The sequence below is a fragment of the Ischnura elegans genome, chromosome 6 (genome assembly GCF_921293095.1).
Source record: "Ischnura elegans chromosome 6, ioIscEleg1.1, whole genome shotgun sequence".
In the NCBI taxonomy this organism is placed as follows: Eukaryota; Metazoa; Arthropoda; class Insecta; order Odonata; family Coenagrionidae; genus Ischnura; species Ischnura elegans.
The window spans coordinates 121,258,950-121,273,567 of NC_060251.1; the positions used below are offsets into that span (position 1 = coordinate 121,258,950).

At 40.8% G+C, this 14,618-nt stretch overlaps 1 protein-coding gene across 1 annotated transcript in view; it reads left to right on the plus strand.

The window, feature by feature from the left end:
- The window catches only part of LOC124161611, a 439,803-nt gene that overhangs the window by 218,209 nt on the left and 206,976 nt on the right, over window positions 1-14,618 (plus strand). The window lies entirely within an intron of this gene.

Genomic DNA, 14,618 nt, shown 5'->3' on the forward strand with positions numbered 1-14,618 from the left:
GTCTATATTGTTTAGGGATTTTTCAAATTTGTCTTTTAGAGTGTGTAGGTGTTGGGAGAGGGGAGGTATGTTTAAGTTGTTGGCGATATAATCATTTCTGACGAACCATGGTGCATCAACAATCCGTCTTAGTATCTTGTTTTGGATGATGCACAGTTTGTTTAGATTGGAATATGATGTCCCAGCCCAGGCTGGGTAGCCGTAGGTGAGGAGAGGGCGTAGCATGGCAAGGTAGATTGTCCTTTTCGTGTCAAGTTTCATTCGGCTTTTCCTGTTAATCAGTGGATTGAGGGCATTTGTCGCTGCCTGTGTCTTTTTGGAGGCGTAGGCTATATGATTATTCCAGGAGAGTTTTGGGTCCAGAATTACTCCAAGGAATTTTGCTTCCTTGGAATCAGGGATTACTTCAGTTCCATAGTAGGATTTGGTAGTGTTTTTATATTTAGATTTTCTGGCGAAGGTTATGGCGCTGCATTTACTGGCATTTATGCTTAGCTTCCAGTTGTCCATCCACGTTTTGACTTCATGGAGGTGTTCTTGGACGTATTTGGCTGCTACATTGGGATTGAAGGAGCGGGATAGAATGGCTGTGTCATCTGCATACAGGAAGGTTTCAGTTTTGGGATTAATCGGGAGGTCGTTTATGAAGAGGTTGAAGAGGATGGGTGAAATGACAGAGCCTTGGGGCACTCCTGAGGAGATTGGTTTGAGTGGGGAGGAGGCGGAGTTGACTGATACGTAGAAGGAGCGGTTTGATAGGAAGGAGAGGAGTAGTTTTTGGATGTAGGTTGAGATTGGGAGATTGGAGAGTTTGAGGGTTATTCCGGAGTGCCAGACTCGATCAAAGGCTTTATGCAGGTCCAAGAACACCCCATGCGTTTGCTTGTTGATATTAAAGCCAAAGGAGATGTATTCCACCAGGCGGGTGATTTGATGCGTAGTTGCATGATGTTGTCGGAAGCCTGTTTATTCATCTCGGAGGAGTTTTTCATCCTCTATTTCGGGGTTTAGTCGGGCTAGGATAGTTCTTTCTAGAATTTTTCCAAGGCAGTTGAGTAGGCTGATTGGCCGGTAGTTGTTTGGATCATTTTGGGACTTGCCAGGTTTAGGGATCATGATGATCTTGGCTGTGCGCCAGGATTGGGGGAAGTAGGAAAGTAGGTAGCAGGCGTTCAGCAGGTTTCTAAGGTGAGCAATGGCTTTTGGGTGGAGGTTTTTGATGGCCCGATTTGATATTTTGTCCGGACCTGGAGCGGAGCGAGGTTTGAGGTTTTTAATTATGCCTTGCAGTTCCCATGGAGTTACTATTGGAAATGGTGGTGATGGTGAGTTCTTGAGAGAGATTGATGACGAAGTAGCGTCTGCTTCCAGAGTGGATGGGAGGTGATTTTCGAAGGTTTCGGCCAAATGGTTAGCAAAGAGGGAGGCTTTTGAGGCGTCAGACACAGCCGTAGTGCCTTGTCTGATGAGGGGCTTCGGTTGGGGGCGTTTTCCTTTTAGGTTTCTTGCGAGTTCCCAGACTGAGTGGTCCTTGTGTGAAAGGGCTTCAACCATTGCATCCCATTTCCTGGCGTTGTAATCACGGAGCAGGGAGGTGGCTCGGTTTTTGAAGGCTCGATAGAGATTGTGGTCCGCTGGGAGGAACGTACGCTGCCATAGTTTTCTAGCAGCATTTCGTTTCTGGATGGTGTCTTGGATAATTGCTGGTAGGCATTCTCCAGCGATGTTCTCAGGTTTTGGCGGAATGGTGGCAGACTTGAGGAAGTTTTGGATGCTGCCGGTGAAGTCCTCGGTTGCTTGGTCCAATTGTGCCTCCGTTTTCAGGGATCGAGGATCTGGTAATGATATCTTGGAGGAGAGTTCCGTGAATTCTTTCCAGTTTATTCGGGGGTTGGGAGGAGGCAGGGTTTCGTGGGTGAATGGAATAGTAAAGGTTATTGGACAGTGGTCCGAGGCAGCATTATCAATGATGCTCGGCTCAATAGTGGTAGGAAGGTTTGCAGTAAGGACTATGTCTAGGATGTCCGGGAGGTGTGGGAAGGGGGGGAAGTGAGTAGGTGAGTCAGGAACGGAGATCTGAATTGTATGGGAAGTAACAATTTTATTCAGGAGCTTTCCGTGCAGGTTGGTGGTACGGCAGCCCCAGTCGGTGTTTTTGCCATTGAGGTCTCCGCCAATGACGCAGGGGTGTTGGGCAATTTTTTCAATGGCTTTGATGTCTGCATTTTCCCATTTGCAATTCGGCTTACTGTAAGCTGACCACATTTCAAGTGGTCCGATGGTGGTATGAATGGAGGCTCCGACGAGTTCGATGTTCGGAGCCGCAGGGTCTGCTAATTCTTCAAACTTGATGGACTTTTTGATCAGTAGTAGAACACCGCCGCCCGGTGATTCGCGGTCGCGACGGATGCATCGGTAATTTGGGATGAATAATGTTTTGTCAGGTTTTAGCCAAGTTTCTTGGATAAGCACGATATGTGGACGGTGTGTCTCTATAAGTTGGCGTAATTCCGTCTTTTTGTTGTTGACGGAATCAGCGTTCCATTGTAGGACGGTAATTTGGTGACGCGCTCTAGAGGCCATTGAGGAGTAAGAGAGCGCCTGATATCAATTCCTCCAGTAGTATGTCCAGTTTGGACTTACCTTCTGGAGGAGCAAGAACTTTTTTGATGAGCCCTAAGAACCAGGGCTTGATGGCGGACTTCCAGTCGAAGGAGGTGGGGGAAGGTTGGGGTGCTGCTGTGGAGTGGGCGGTATTGTTAGGAGGGTTTGTTGGATTTGGAGTGATGGTTGGTGGTTGGTAGGAGCTGATGTTTGGTTGGGGTGGTTGGGCATTTTGGGTGATTGAGGGTTGGTTTCGGGTCCAGGGGTTAACGATACTGGGGTATACTGTTTGGTTTGTAGCATCTGGTGGTTGGGCTTCAGGTTGGTTTAGTAGACGCTGCCGTTTCTCTGCTAATTTGTGCTGGATTTCTTTGTATGCGGGGCATCCAAGGTAGTTGGCCGGATGATTGCCCGAACAGTTAACACATTTGGCCGGAGTTTCCTTGGGTTTGGGGCATTTGGTGTAATGGTGGTCACCGGCGCAACGGTGACAGCGGACCTTTTATAGGCATAAAATTGTTCGCCTTATATAGGCGGCGGCGGCTGCTGATCCGCTGCTGCTCTCTCATTGGCCGGTTGTCCATCTCTCATTGTTGGTGGTCGGAGAATCCTCTTCCATGCAGTATGCAAGCTGTAGCCTTGATCTCTGTTGAAATTTGCGGGCGTTTTCGCTATTTCAACAGAGATCTCAACCTAAAGCTAAATCTCCTTGGTGGCAACATTAATACATCGTGCCTATGCCATCTCAGACACCGAGTCACTATCTGCGGAGAAGAAGCATCTCATTGAAGTGCTGGTAAGGAATGGCTACAGCAGTAGCATGTTGAATAGAAGATTTGTGGAGCAGGAGAACAAAGACGCAGCCCCAAAAAGGACCTCTGAGGCAGAGAGCCGGCCCGAGCCGGAAGCATACGCCACAATTCCCTTTGTGGCGGGCACATCAGAAAAGATTGCCAGAATGCTCAGAAAACACAACGTAATTACACGTTTCAATTGCGTGGCAAAGATATCAGACATGCTACCCGGAGCGAAGGACAAACTCCCAATGGACCATTATGAGGGTATATATCGAGTGCCTTGCTCATGTGGTAAATATTACATTGGCGAGACCTGCAGATCAATGAAAGTCCGATTGCAGGAACATCGGAGGGCTATGAAAAACAAGCAGCACCAACTCTCAGCCATATCTGAGCATGCTTGGAGTGAACCTGGGCATAACATCCTCTTTGAAGACGCCAGGATAATAGCTAAAGAGAATAAATACTTCCCTCGCTTGATCAGAGAAGCTATTGAAATAGCGAAAACGCCCGCAAATTTCAACAGAGATCAAGGCTACAGCTTGCATACTGCATGGAAGAGGATTCTCCGACCACCAACAATGAGAGATGGACAACCGGCCAATGAGAGAGCAGCAGCGGATCAGCAGCCGCCGCCGCCTATATAAGGCGGAAAATTTTATGCCTATAAAAGGCGAAAAAATTTTCCAAAAATTTTACCTTTGACCTGAAGACGCCGACTGTAACGCCGGCGAAACTGTTGTCTTTAAAATACAACAAACGCGGTGAAGAAACCCGAATAGAATGGAAATATCATCAAACCAACGCCGCGAAAATCTTCGAACCTAAATTTCCTAACTTGTTCCTCTAATATGACATTTACATTTGCTTTTGAATCCTACGTTCACGTTCCATGGTATGTTATTTTCGTCTGCTACGGTGCCAATGGCATAACCTTCCGTTGATAACATTTAGACGGAACTTGCTTAGTGACAACTATATTACCAAATCATGAATAAATAGCATTATACGGAAACAAAATATATAAAAAATGAAACAACGATCTTAAGGATAGTTTCAATAATTCATTCCAGCATCAACAATCTCCATCACATACAAACTTTATTGTGATGTTGTAATATTGTTTCCTTCAATTCTGTAGGTACAACATTACTACCACACATTATATAAGCATTGTTAACAACTTATCCAATATCGATTATCTTAATCTAGCAATAAGTCGTAATTTCCGCAAATAAAAAGATTGAGAATGACGACAACAAACTGTGCCAATGAGTCTTCACTTATTTTTACTCTTCTTTCATTGGTGGAGACACGTTTAACTTCGGATATATTCGGATTTTCCCTGTTTGGGAAGGAGAGGGAACCGTACCGACTGGTTTGATACCAACGACCATACTGAATCGCTGAATTTGCCGTCGTCGGTATGGAAACCGTCGTCGGTACGGAATGATGTGCTGTCGGTGGGCTGGGAAGGGAAACCGACCGGTGCGGTGCCGACGAAATACAGAATACGGCCCCAGAACGTAGTCACACGGAGTTTTCCCAGCATTCATACTTAGCCGTCGCGTTTTCGCGCGCTTGAAAATTTTAACTTTTCATTTAATCGCGAAAAATAGATATCGTCATTTAAAATTCTAAAAGCGTGAAATTCTTACTTCAGGAGTGATAATCTTTCGATGTAGGCAATAAAAAATAATCGGAAACCACCCTATTAGTATCCATAGAGCAACGCTTGTGAGTAGTGCTGAAAACAAATCGAACGACAATCGATGCCTACCAGTGAAAGGAGACCACAACTGCGATACAACCGATAGATTGTAACGAAAATATGCAAACACGACGTTCTCTGTCTAACCATATCACTCGTCCATTAGTCTATCCTGTCTTTCCTTCCTCTCTTAAAAAAACACAAAAGTCTTTAAAATACATTAAAAGATTGGTAAAAAATAAAAGAAAAAGAGAAAAAAATACTAAAATTCTGAACAATAAATTCAAAATACATGAAAAAAAAATAATCATAATAAACAAAAACAATAAAAAAGGCTACAATGGATGGGGGGAAAAATATGTTGTTCAAAGAAATGTTATTTTTGTTTTTAGGATTATTTTTTTTAACATTCAATCTCAAGCCAATTAGTTCCCGAGTTTCTCCTTCACACAAATCACTCATCACTTTCGACAATGATCACAATATTTATTTTTTTCAACATTTTCTGAATGGAACTGGTAGTAATTTAAGTACTTATAACAGGACTAGTGACGCTGATAACCCAACCCGGTCCCGGTCAAGGCGAATGGTTATTTCCTCTGTGGATTTTTCGCACAATAGGCACCGGTAGTGTTGGCTTCATAGCGACCGGGACAGTTATCCCCGTCCCTTGGGCGCATGAAGAGGCCTTCCAGCATCCTTTCCCATATGACGATCGCACCTCGAAACATTGGAAAAGATGGACACTCTCGCCCGGCTGAAAACCCGAGAAAACCAAACTCGTATAACTATTGTAAGATTGGTTCGAATTAGAGCATAATGTAGACGTAGTTTAGGGAACAAAGGCTCATTTGTGGATGAGATGAAATGGCACGCGTCATAAGTCGTGGGTGGGGTTGTGAAAGGAGAGATGGCTCATATAGATGTTAGGCCCCAACCCCCTTTCCACCCCAATCTCTCCTCAATTGGGAGTTTCCGAAGCGATCTCACGGTCGGACAAATGAGCGCTGCTCTCCCACCCTTCCCACGAGACATCCGTTACAGCCAATCGGGATTCGCCACGCTTTTACACCAGAAGGACGCGAGTTGAACGCATCGCCTATCATAGCGAGTATTTTGACTAAATAGGTTTTCTTTTAGTTTCATGCATACTTCTACCAGGTGATTAACGAGTTGGTGATAGAGGGAAAGTAACTTGCTAGCCATTTAATTCTTAGATATTTTGAATTTGAAGTTCAACCCAAGAAATGTGAAGGTCGAAGTTGAGAGGTCTTGATTTTTCGCCGCCTTATAGAGGATATAATAGTTTGCTATATAAGGCGGCGAAAAACTAAGACAGTTCACCTTCGACCTGATGACGAAAGCAGGGCGACTTGGGAAATTTTTGAAACAAACGACAAACGCTGCTGGAGAACCCGGAATTTGGCGTTCACCATGAGCATCGCTCGGATATCTTCGCATGAATTCAACTCCGCAGATTTCTGTAGGCTGTTATGGAGACGCATTGCCTTGCTGCAGATATTCCCGTCTTTTTTGCGATGAAAACATTTTTTTGGCTTTTTTTATGCACACAATCCCACCATGAAATATTGTAGCTAGAATAAAGCAATGCAGAATTCTCAATTTGGCCACCAAATCTTTCGTCATACGCAGCGGAATTTAAGTAATTTGCATCCCCGTTATATATTTGGATCGCTTCATTGTCGCGCAGGGTTATCCAATTATATGTAAAGGAAGTAAGACAAACTTAGGGCTGTAAACCTAAATTTACGCCTGTGATGGAGTGACATATATCACTTGCGCTGCGGGCATTTGTGAAAAACAAATTGTATGCTATATGTATGCTGCGAATTAAGCTATAATAGCTTAATTCACAGAACGGGATAGCCGCCTTCTGACGGAATCTATCATTCATATTTGTGGTACTTTAAATCACTATAGAGAAAATCCAAAACAGTAATATCCGTATACCTTAGCTATCAATAATGTACCAAACTACTTCCGCATCAGTCGAGTGCTATAAAGGTTTCCATAGAAATTAGTACGGCCTTTACTCTTTCCTGTAAATAAGCACAGCTAATTTTCTTTAGCAAATTAATAGAATAGTTTCAGAAGCATTGGAAGCAATGAAAAAACTAAAATGAATAACTTAAAAATATTTACCGGTAAAAATTGCGTACTCATTTAAAAATAACAGTTCAGAGGTTGTATTTCAAACCCTGCGCTGATCGCCATCTGCCATCATTTAGTGACTCAAGTATAACTAGATGGCGCTGGCTGCCATAAGCTCATCTACACTCGCTTTGAGCATCACTTACGGGTTTAAGTACCTTGAGCTGTAAAAATGAGGGCTTGAATTCATGACACGCTACATTTTGGTACACCTTGACAGTGTGTTATATCTAATTAAGACGAATGGACAGGTAAAGTCTGACGTCACGACAGCCGGTTGGCATGGAGATCGCCATGTTTTTTTCCAATCAAATTCCAGTGAGAGCAGATTCTGCGATCCTGAGGAATTTTTAAACTATGATTTCTAAATTGAACGTATCTTAAATCCATCGCAACAAACCTGAAATTTGGTATAGGGTACCCGCGACTCTGATAAATATAAACCGGTTATTTATGACCGGTGCAGACGACATTGGAACACGCAAGGTAATGCCATGTCTAATGATTACTCATATTAGCCCAAGGTGATTTTTTTTATGAAAATAGAGGCTGTATGTAATATTTCTGTTTCGGTAAATAAATATGGTACAACATTGATTACGAGACATAAAGTCTACTCAAAGGTATTCCCGAGACGAATTTGTACTCTGTTGCACCAAATATTGAGAATGCCGGGACACCGTAATTTCCCGAAGTGGGATATGTTTTGAATAATAAATAATGGGAAAATACGCAGAGTGATTTCAATTTCATCCTAATTTTTTCCAAAAAACTGAACTCGTGGCAGTCCAGGCGTTTCGGCAGCTTAGTAGTTGGCCCGTTTCCCGTAGGTGGTGCAGCAAATGCTTAATTTATCCTTTGTTGTTAATTGAAGTAAAATAAAAAGATAATTGATATTCACACACGAAAATATTACATAAGATTTATTGAGTGATAGGAGAACTTTCAGTATCACTGAAATCAGCTGAAAATATAGCTGCAAGCTGATCACCTTCAGGCCCTTGGCCGCCCTGCCGAAGTTTCATAATTTGAAACTCAAATTTCTGGTTCAACACCACCTGACAGGGAGAATTGAGTGTAGAGATAATTATGCCGAATGAATCAATTTCAGTCAACTTTAATGCTCAGAAATTCGGTGGCAAGATAGGGAAAATGATGACTGAAGTTTCATTGAGTGCTTTGAGATGGGTCAAAATAGTTTCTAAGGGAACACAAACAGATGACTGGCGATCCGTGACTTCAGCACTTTACCAGTCCATAGGACTCCCTCGAAGCAAAAAATTAGCCAGGGGGAGCTAGAAAGATGTTCCCCCTGGCCTGAAATTTCCCCTTTTGCCGACTGCCCGCCATACATTCCCTCAGAAGAAAACTAGGGAAAGGGCCACTTAACATTGGACTTTGCCTCAACAACTTAGAATTGCGGACTAAAATGAGAATGTGTAATATTTTCTGAAAATCGGATTATTTTAACTACTTCGAGTGCCGTTAGCCTAAATTTGGAATTTTACCGAAAAATCGCGTGAATTTCGGAGACTAACGGCTGCGGAGACCAAACCAGAATCCTTGCGGTCAATTCGGTAAAAACTTACGGTGACTATGCATTTCATCATTTCATCACTATGCAAAAGAAATTAATAGCTCACTGGTTAATTAATTTGACGTTTTTTTGATGGCAGAGAACCGATTAAAAATGACCAAAAAAGCATAATAACCAAGCACCGCCTTATTCAAACGTTGTTGCATCGAACTAAATGCTCTTCGTACTGTTGCACAAAATAAAATAAATACGTTTTGTATTCGCGACTTTGTTGTTGCCGTTGTTGTGCAATCGATGGCAAACACATTCATAGCCTCAGAGTAAGGATAGAAGTAGGGGAGGCGAGTAGGTAGCAACCTCTTTCATAAACAAGTGTACCCATCATATGTATCACGTGACATATGAAATTTAAAACATCGCAGAGCTTGGGAGGAAAAATAGGCATGCATCAAAATGAAATACAAAGTATCAAAATATTTTTTACTTTGCTCACCAATTGAAGGACACTGAGATTCCCTTCAATTAAAAATCTATAGAAATCTACTGCCACTTCAGCAAAAAAAGAAACTAGTTACCGCACTCATTCTCCCTCACCTAGACTACTGTAGTCTTGCGTACAATGACTTGACTGAGGAATTGAATATTGAGCAACAACGTCTGTTGAACTCCTGTGTGAGATTCGTCTTTAATTTACGGCGAGATGAACACATTATCCCTTATTTTAAAAGGCTATCCTGGCTTGATCTGAAATCAAGGAGAAAATATAACAAGGCTTGTTTTATGTTCAATCTCTTCAAATATGGTAGCCCTCCATTAGTAAAGGATCTTTTTGTCCCTAGTTGTAAACACTCTAATGTTGTCACAAGACAAGACCCCTGTTTTTTGTGTGCCCCACAGTTCCGCACAGCTACAGTTCAGAAATCATATACTGTTGTTGCCTCAAAGCTGTGGAACGATTTGAGATAGGTAAAAGACAGTGCATCACAGGAAATATTTGAGAAAAGGATTGTCACCTACTTACTGTCTGGCGACCCATGAATACTGATCATGTAATTCATTTGTCTGCTCATTGATGCGATTAATATCCATTGTTGTGTGGGAAGTAGAAATTTAGTTCTTTTTTCATTTTTCAAGCTAAATTTCCTTTTTAAAAGTTGTGTCATTTGTTTATTGGTACATTTAATGTTATTTTTTCTGTTAGAAAAAGAAACCCAGTTCTTTTCCATTTCATTGTTAAATGATAGCATTGTATGTCTATACTGTTAGGAATGCATATGACCACTTCCCTCATTTGTTTTTTGATTGGTTTATTACCATATTACTTGCCTTGCGCACCATTGTACATAATGTCCATTCTCTAAAGGAGTTCACTCCTAGATCAATGAATGAGTTAATTATTATATTATTGTATGATTTTTCCCGGAACCCAAATGTACAACAATCGCGAACCATTTCGATGATCGGATGCAACTCACGTCACACAGTACCACGTCATTATGGAGGCGCTCGAGGTATATTGGGACCAAGGTAGTGACGTCAATCGCCCCTTCTAATCCTTTCTAGATAAAGGATATTACTCTATTAAGAGCATAGCCATGGTCTCCGAATTAACTGAGGCCATGTCATAACCCATGTAAGCTGGGCCTGTAACTTCACACCAATTTAAAAAATTACAACTTAAATGGCTTAAGTATATTATTTCCATGGAAGGAATACTTATCGGGGAGGGGATGTTGAAAACAATGCTGGAGGGTATAATGTTTGGTAAACGAGGGAGAGGAAGGAAGAGAATAGGAAAAAAAATCAACAGATTTAGGCGTTACTTGGTGGAACGATGAGACATTCATGGTTAAATAAAAACACAGTACTATTCCACAACCTTATATTTTTTTTATAACTCATAAAAAAAAATATATATATATAAGGTTGTGGAATAGTACTGTGTTTTTATTTAACCATGAAGAGAATAGGGTTTTTTGGTAGAAGGAACTTTTATATACTTTATCGTGAATTAAAGAAGTCAACGAAGGAAGGTAATACTGCCAGAATTCTTCGTAAATACTCTACGCAAACCTTCATTAATCGGTCGACTTCTTTAAAAATAATTATGTACTTTTTAAAATGAGCAACAAAAATGTGTTGCACGGGGACGGAAGCTATCAAGATGAATAATGAATCCTCGATAAATTTTCCCTGATGGAGCACTTATTGCTCATCCCTTTCAATTACTCTATATCGACGGAAACATTTTTTTTCTCGCTACACAAGGCTCAGGATGTGGTTTTTGTGTCTCTTGAGGGAACCAGGACACTTTTCCAAATCGATAAGCTTCCACGCGTCATAGAGAGAGAGACATTCGATACGCGTCGGAGGCATTGAATGGCATGAAGTAAACTCACGAGACTGACTCGCTCGTATCACTCGCAGCGGCAAATGAGGCGAACGTGAAGCGGATTATCCCGACAGCCAATCACGCTCCCTCCCGCTTTTCTCTTTGCTCTTCATTCTCCCAACTACGTTCAGCTTAACCCTATCCACTGTCGGCGTCAAAATGATGTGCCGCTGTACTTTGCAAATTTATATCTGGACTTCAGTGCATAACATAATAATGAGTAATGCGTAATTTTAAAGGATATTTTATCCTCAATTCTAATTAATTTTTTATTTTACGAAAAATTCAAAGATATAGACACGCGATTGCAATAAAGGACTCCGCGCACATTTTCTATGATCCATGATCTATAACAATATTTATATTTGTGAATGTCAATAACTTCTATTAATGCCATATTGCCAAATGGGGCCGCGCCAGACCAGTGCTGGTTACCAGGAAGCAAAGTTTCGCGCGCAAGACGTGGCAACGCAGCATTCGTTCGCCCCGGCGTATTTTTTAATGACCATAACTGCATACTATATATGCATCTATACTGCATAAAAATAATGTATTTTCGGATCATAGAAAATTTTCAAATAAATTAAGAAGTGGTTCTATCAATTTCATTTTTTTTTTTCGGGGTAAACTGTAGGGCTAGATAATGTTTAAACATTTCCGTTATTTTACAACAAAATATGCGTTTTAAAAATGAATAAAAATAAGTAAAAATACGCAAAAGCCATTTCATTAATCTAAATTAATGTTGGCAACATATTGTGGAAGATGAATGTTGTAGACGTAGTAGTCTTCCCTAAGTTGACTTACAAAGTTCATGAAGTTAACGAAACGGCTAATTTTATGGTTCTCGGAGTCCTCAATTGCACTCGCGTAACTACATTTTTAACTTTTTCATAAAGTAAAAAAAATTAGAATTTAAAATTAAATTATCTTTAAAATGACGTAATATTCATAATAATGGCATGCACAGAAGTCCAGATGTAAATTTGCTAAGTACAGCGGTACACCATTGTGACGCCGACAGTAGTATTTCAGCTTCCTTTTTTCCTATCTCAATGCTTTCTTCTGAGAAATATGTTGCCCATCGATTCCGCGGCTTCCCATTGGAAATGACAGCCATCATGATAGCCGAGACGCTGAGAACCATTGCCACTTTGGAACATCGAAGAAACCTTGGTTTCAAGGTTTAAGGTTCGCTGACAAAAAAATTGAAGCGCATATTAACTCACATGGTTTAATGCAACTGAATAATACGACTAAGGCGAAGTGCGCTCAGAAAATACGGGAATTTGAAACATTCGCGGGTTGGGAGAGTTCAATTATCAATTTTTCTATCATTTTGGTATACTTACATGCCTCTGACGACTTAAAAATTTCAGCTATATTCATCGCTTACTTTGTCTGTGGCAACCACTACAGTTAGACGTGTTTTTACTCGCTGGGCGACTTTCGTTTCTGGAAATAAATGGATCAAAGAATGATTGCAAACAAAAGAATGATCGGCAAAAAGGTGAGACAATAAAAGGTACAGTGTCCGGCGTGATACGGAGGAAATCTTTGATATTCAGCTTAGTAAAGGGCACCTTGCTTGCCATGCTTAGGCACCTTGATAATGGCACGAGTTGCCGAAACCATGGTCGGTTTAAATAAAAGTGTGTGGAAACAGACAAGTGGTTTTACTAAGCTGAAAGTGTAACAAAGTGTGTGAAATGTTAATAAACGTCTGTCGTGAGTCTGCTTTGAGTGAAACAAGAACTTACGGGTGGTTTACGCCATTCCAAGATGGCCGTGACGTCGCTGAAGATGACGGACACCCCAGCACAACAACGACCGATGAAAACGTGGCAAAGGTCAAATAAATGAGTATGAACATCTAATCTCATGTATATCTAATGAAAACTATTTTGAAGGCAACGACATTTACCTAGACGAATAAATAAATATTTTTTCAAAAAACTAAAATCTCAAATATTTTGCGAACATACCTCGTTGTTGGATCAATGTACTTGACTACACTAATAAAAGCCACATCAGGTGGGAATAATGCTAAGGAAATATATTCATTCTTCCAATTCCATAATCGGAATATATTCTTTGAAAGTTCAAAATTCATATCTTTCTGATGACATTCCATCCTGTAAATCGAAGCAACGAACCAGAAACATGACAGATGGCTTACATTCCCTAAACTTCAATTATTTACAACTTATTAGAAGGATTTTAAAAATATTTATTCAACATTGCTAATTAAATGCAAACGTCCATGACTTCCGTATTTTCACTCACTAAGGGAATACATTCAAAGATTAATGGCAAAAGTAAATATTAATTGATTCATCTTAAATTTTACATGCTAGTATTAATCGCTAAAAATAAAAAAACATAAAGTTGGCGATCAAAAATTCCACCATTTTTATTTACAAGGGTCATTTGCCTCTTTTCCTTCGCAGTCCAATCTTTTTCCGAGGATTAGTATTCCGACTCATTCAGGACAGAATCGGAATATTTCAGCCGCAGAAATGAAGTTCCTTTGAAAACTTGCCTTAAAAATATTTAATAACAAATTACATAATGAATTATTCTCCAATAAACCATTAAATGTGTTGCTTAACAAGACGCATTTAGTTGGGTTCATTGAAGTTATCACTCGCTTCGCTGGAGGGCATAGCGATCCGAATTTCGCGAAAAAATATGCTATACTTAGGATTATTATCCGAAATTAATTTAATTAATAAAAAATGAAATCTACGTGTAAGACCTTATCAAACTCACAGCCCCATGTGTTCGTACCCGTGGGATTCCGTCCAGCTAGTTGAGCTTCCGTCCTCCAAGCTACTTACTTATTCCCGCAGAATTTAATCCGAATCGATGCAAGAGCCTTTGGATGAGAGTGACAGCCATTACGACGAGGAAGCCCATCGCTCAGAAAATCGAAGAGAACTCTGCTTCGTGGAGGGGAAGGAACCATCCAATTATAGGGAACATGTAAAAATAACTTTTCACGGTTAATTAAAAGAAAGAAGGAAAAAATAAGTTGGGAATAGGCAGTGGTAGCTTTTCTTCCCTCGCTCGGTCGAGGATAAAAAAAAATGAAGAAAGCCATCAAATCAGGTTGGAATAATTACGAGGGGGGGGGGAGGAAATTCCGAAAGTAAGCCAAACTTAGTCGATGTTTTACCATCGGGGAAACTAACTTTAGTGCAGGCGGCGCAAGAACAGAGACGGAGGAGAAAGGAGGCTCAACAGACGTCGAGTTATAAATGAAAAAGAGCAGAAACAGGAGAAATTATTTTAAGCGGTGAGGTGAACAAAATGAAATTGTTAAACAAAAGGAAAATATTACAATACCAATTGTGCTTTCTCTTTTAGCTAAGAATCATTATGTTTGCCTCGTTATAATGTTCA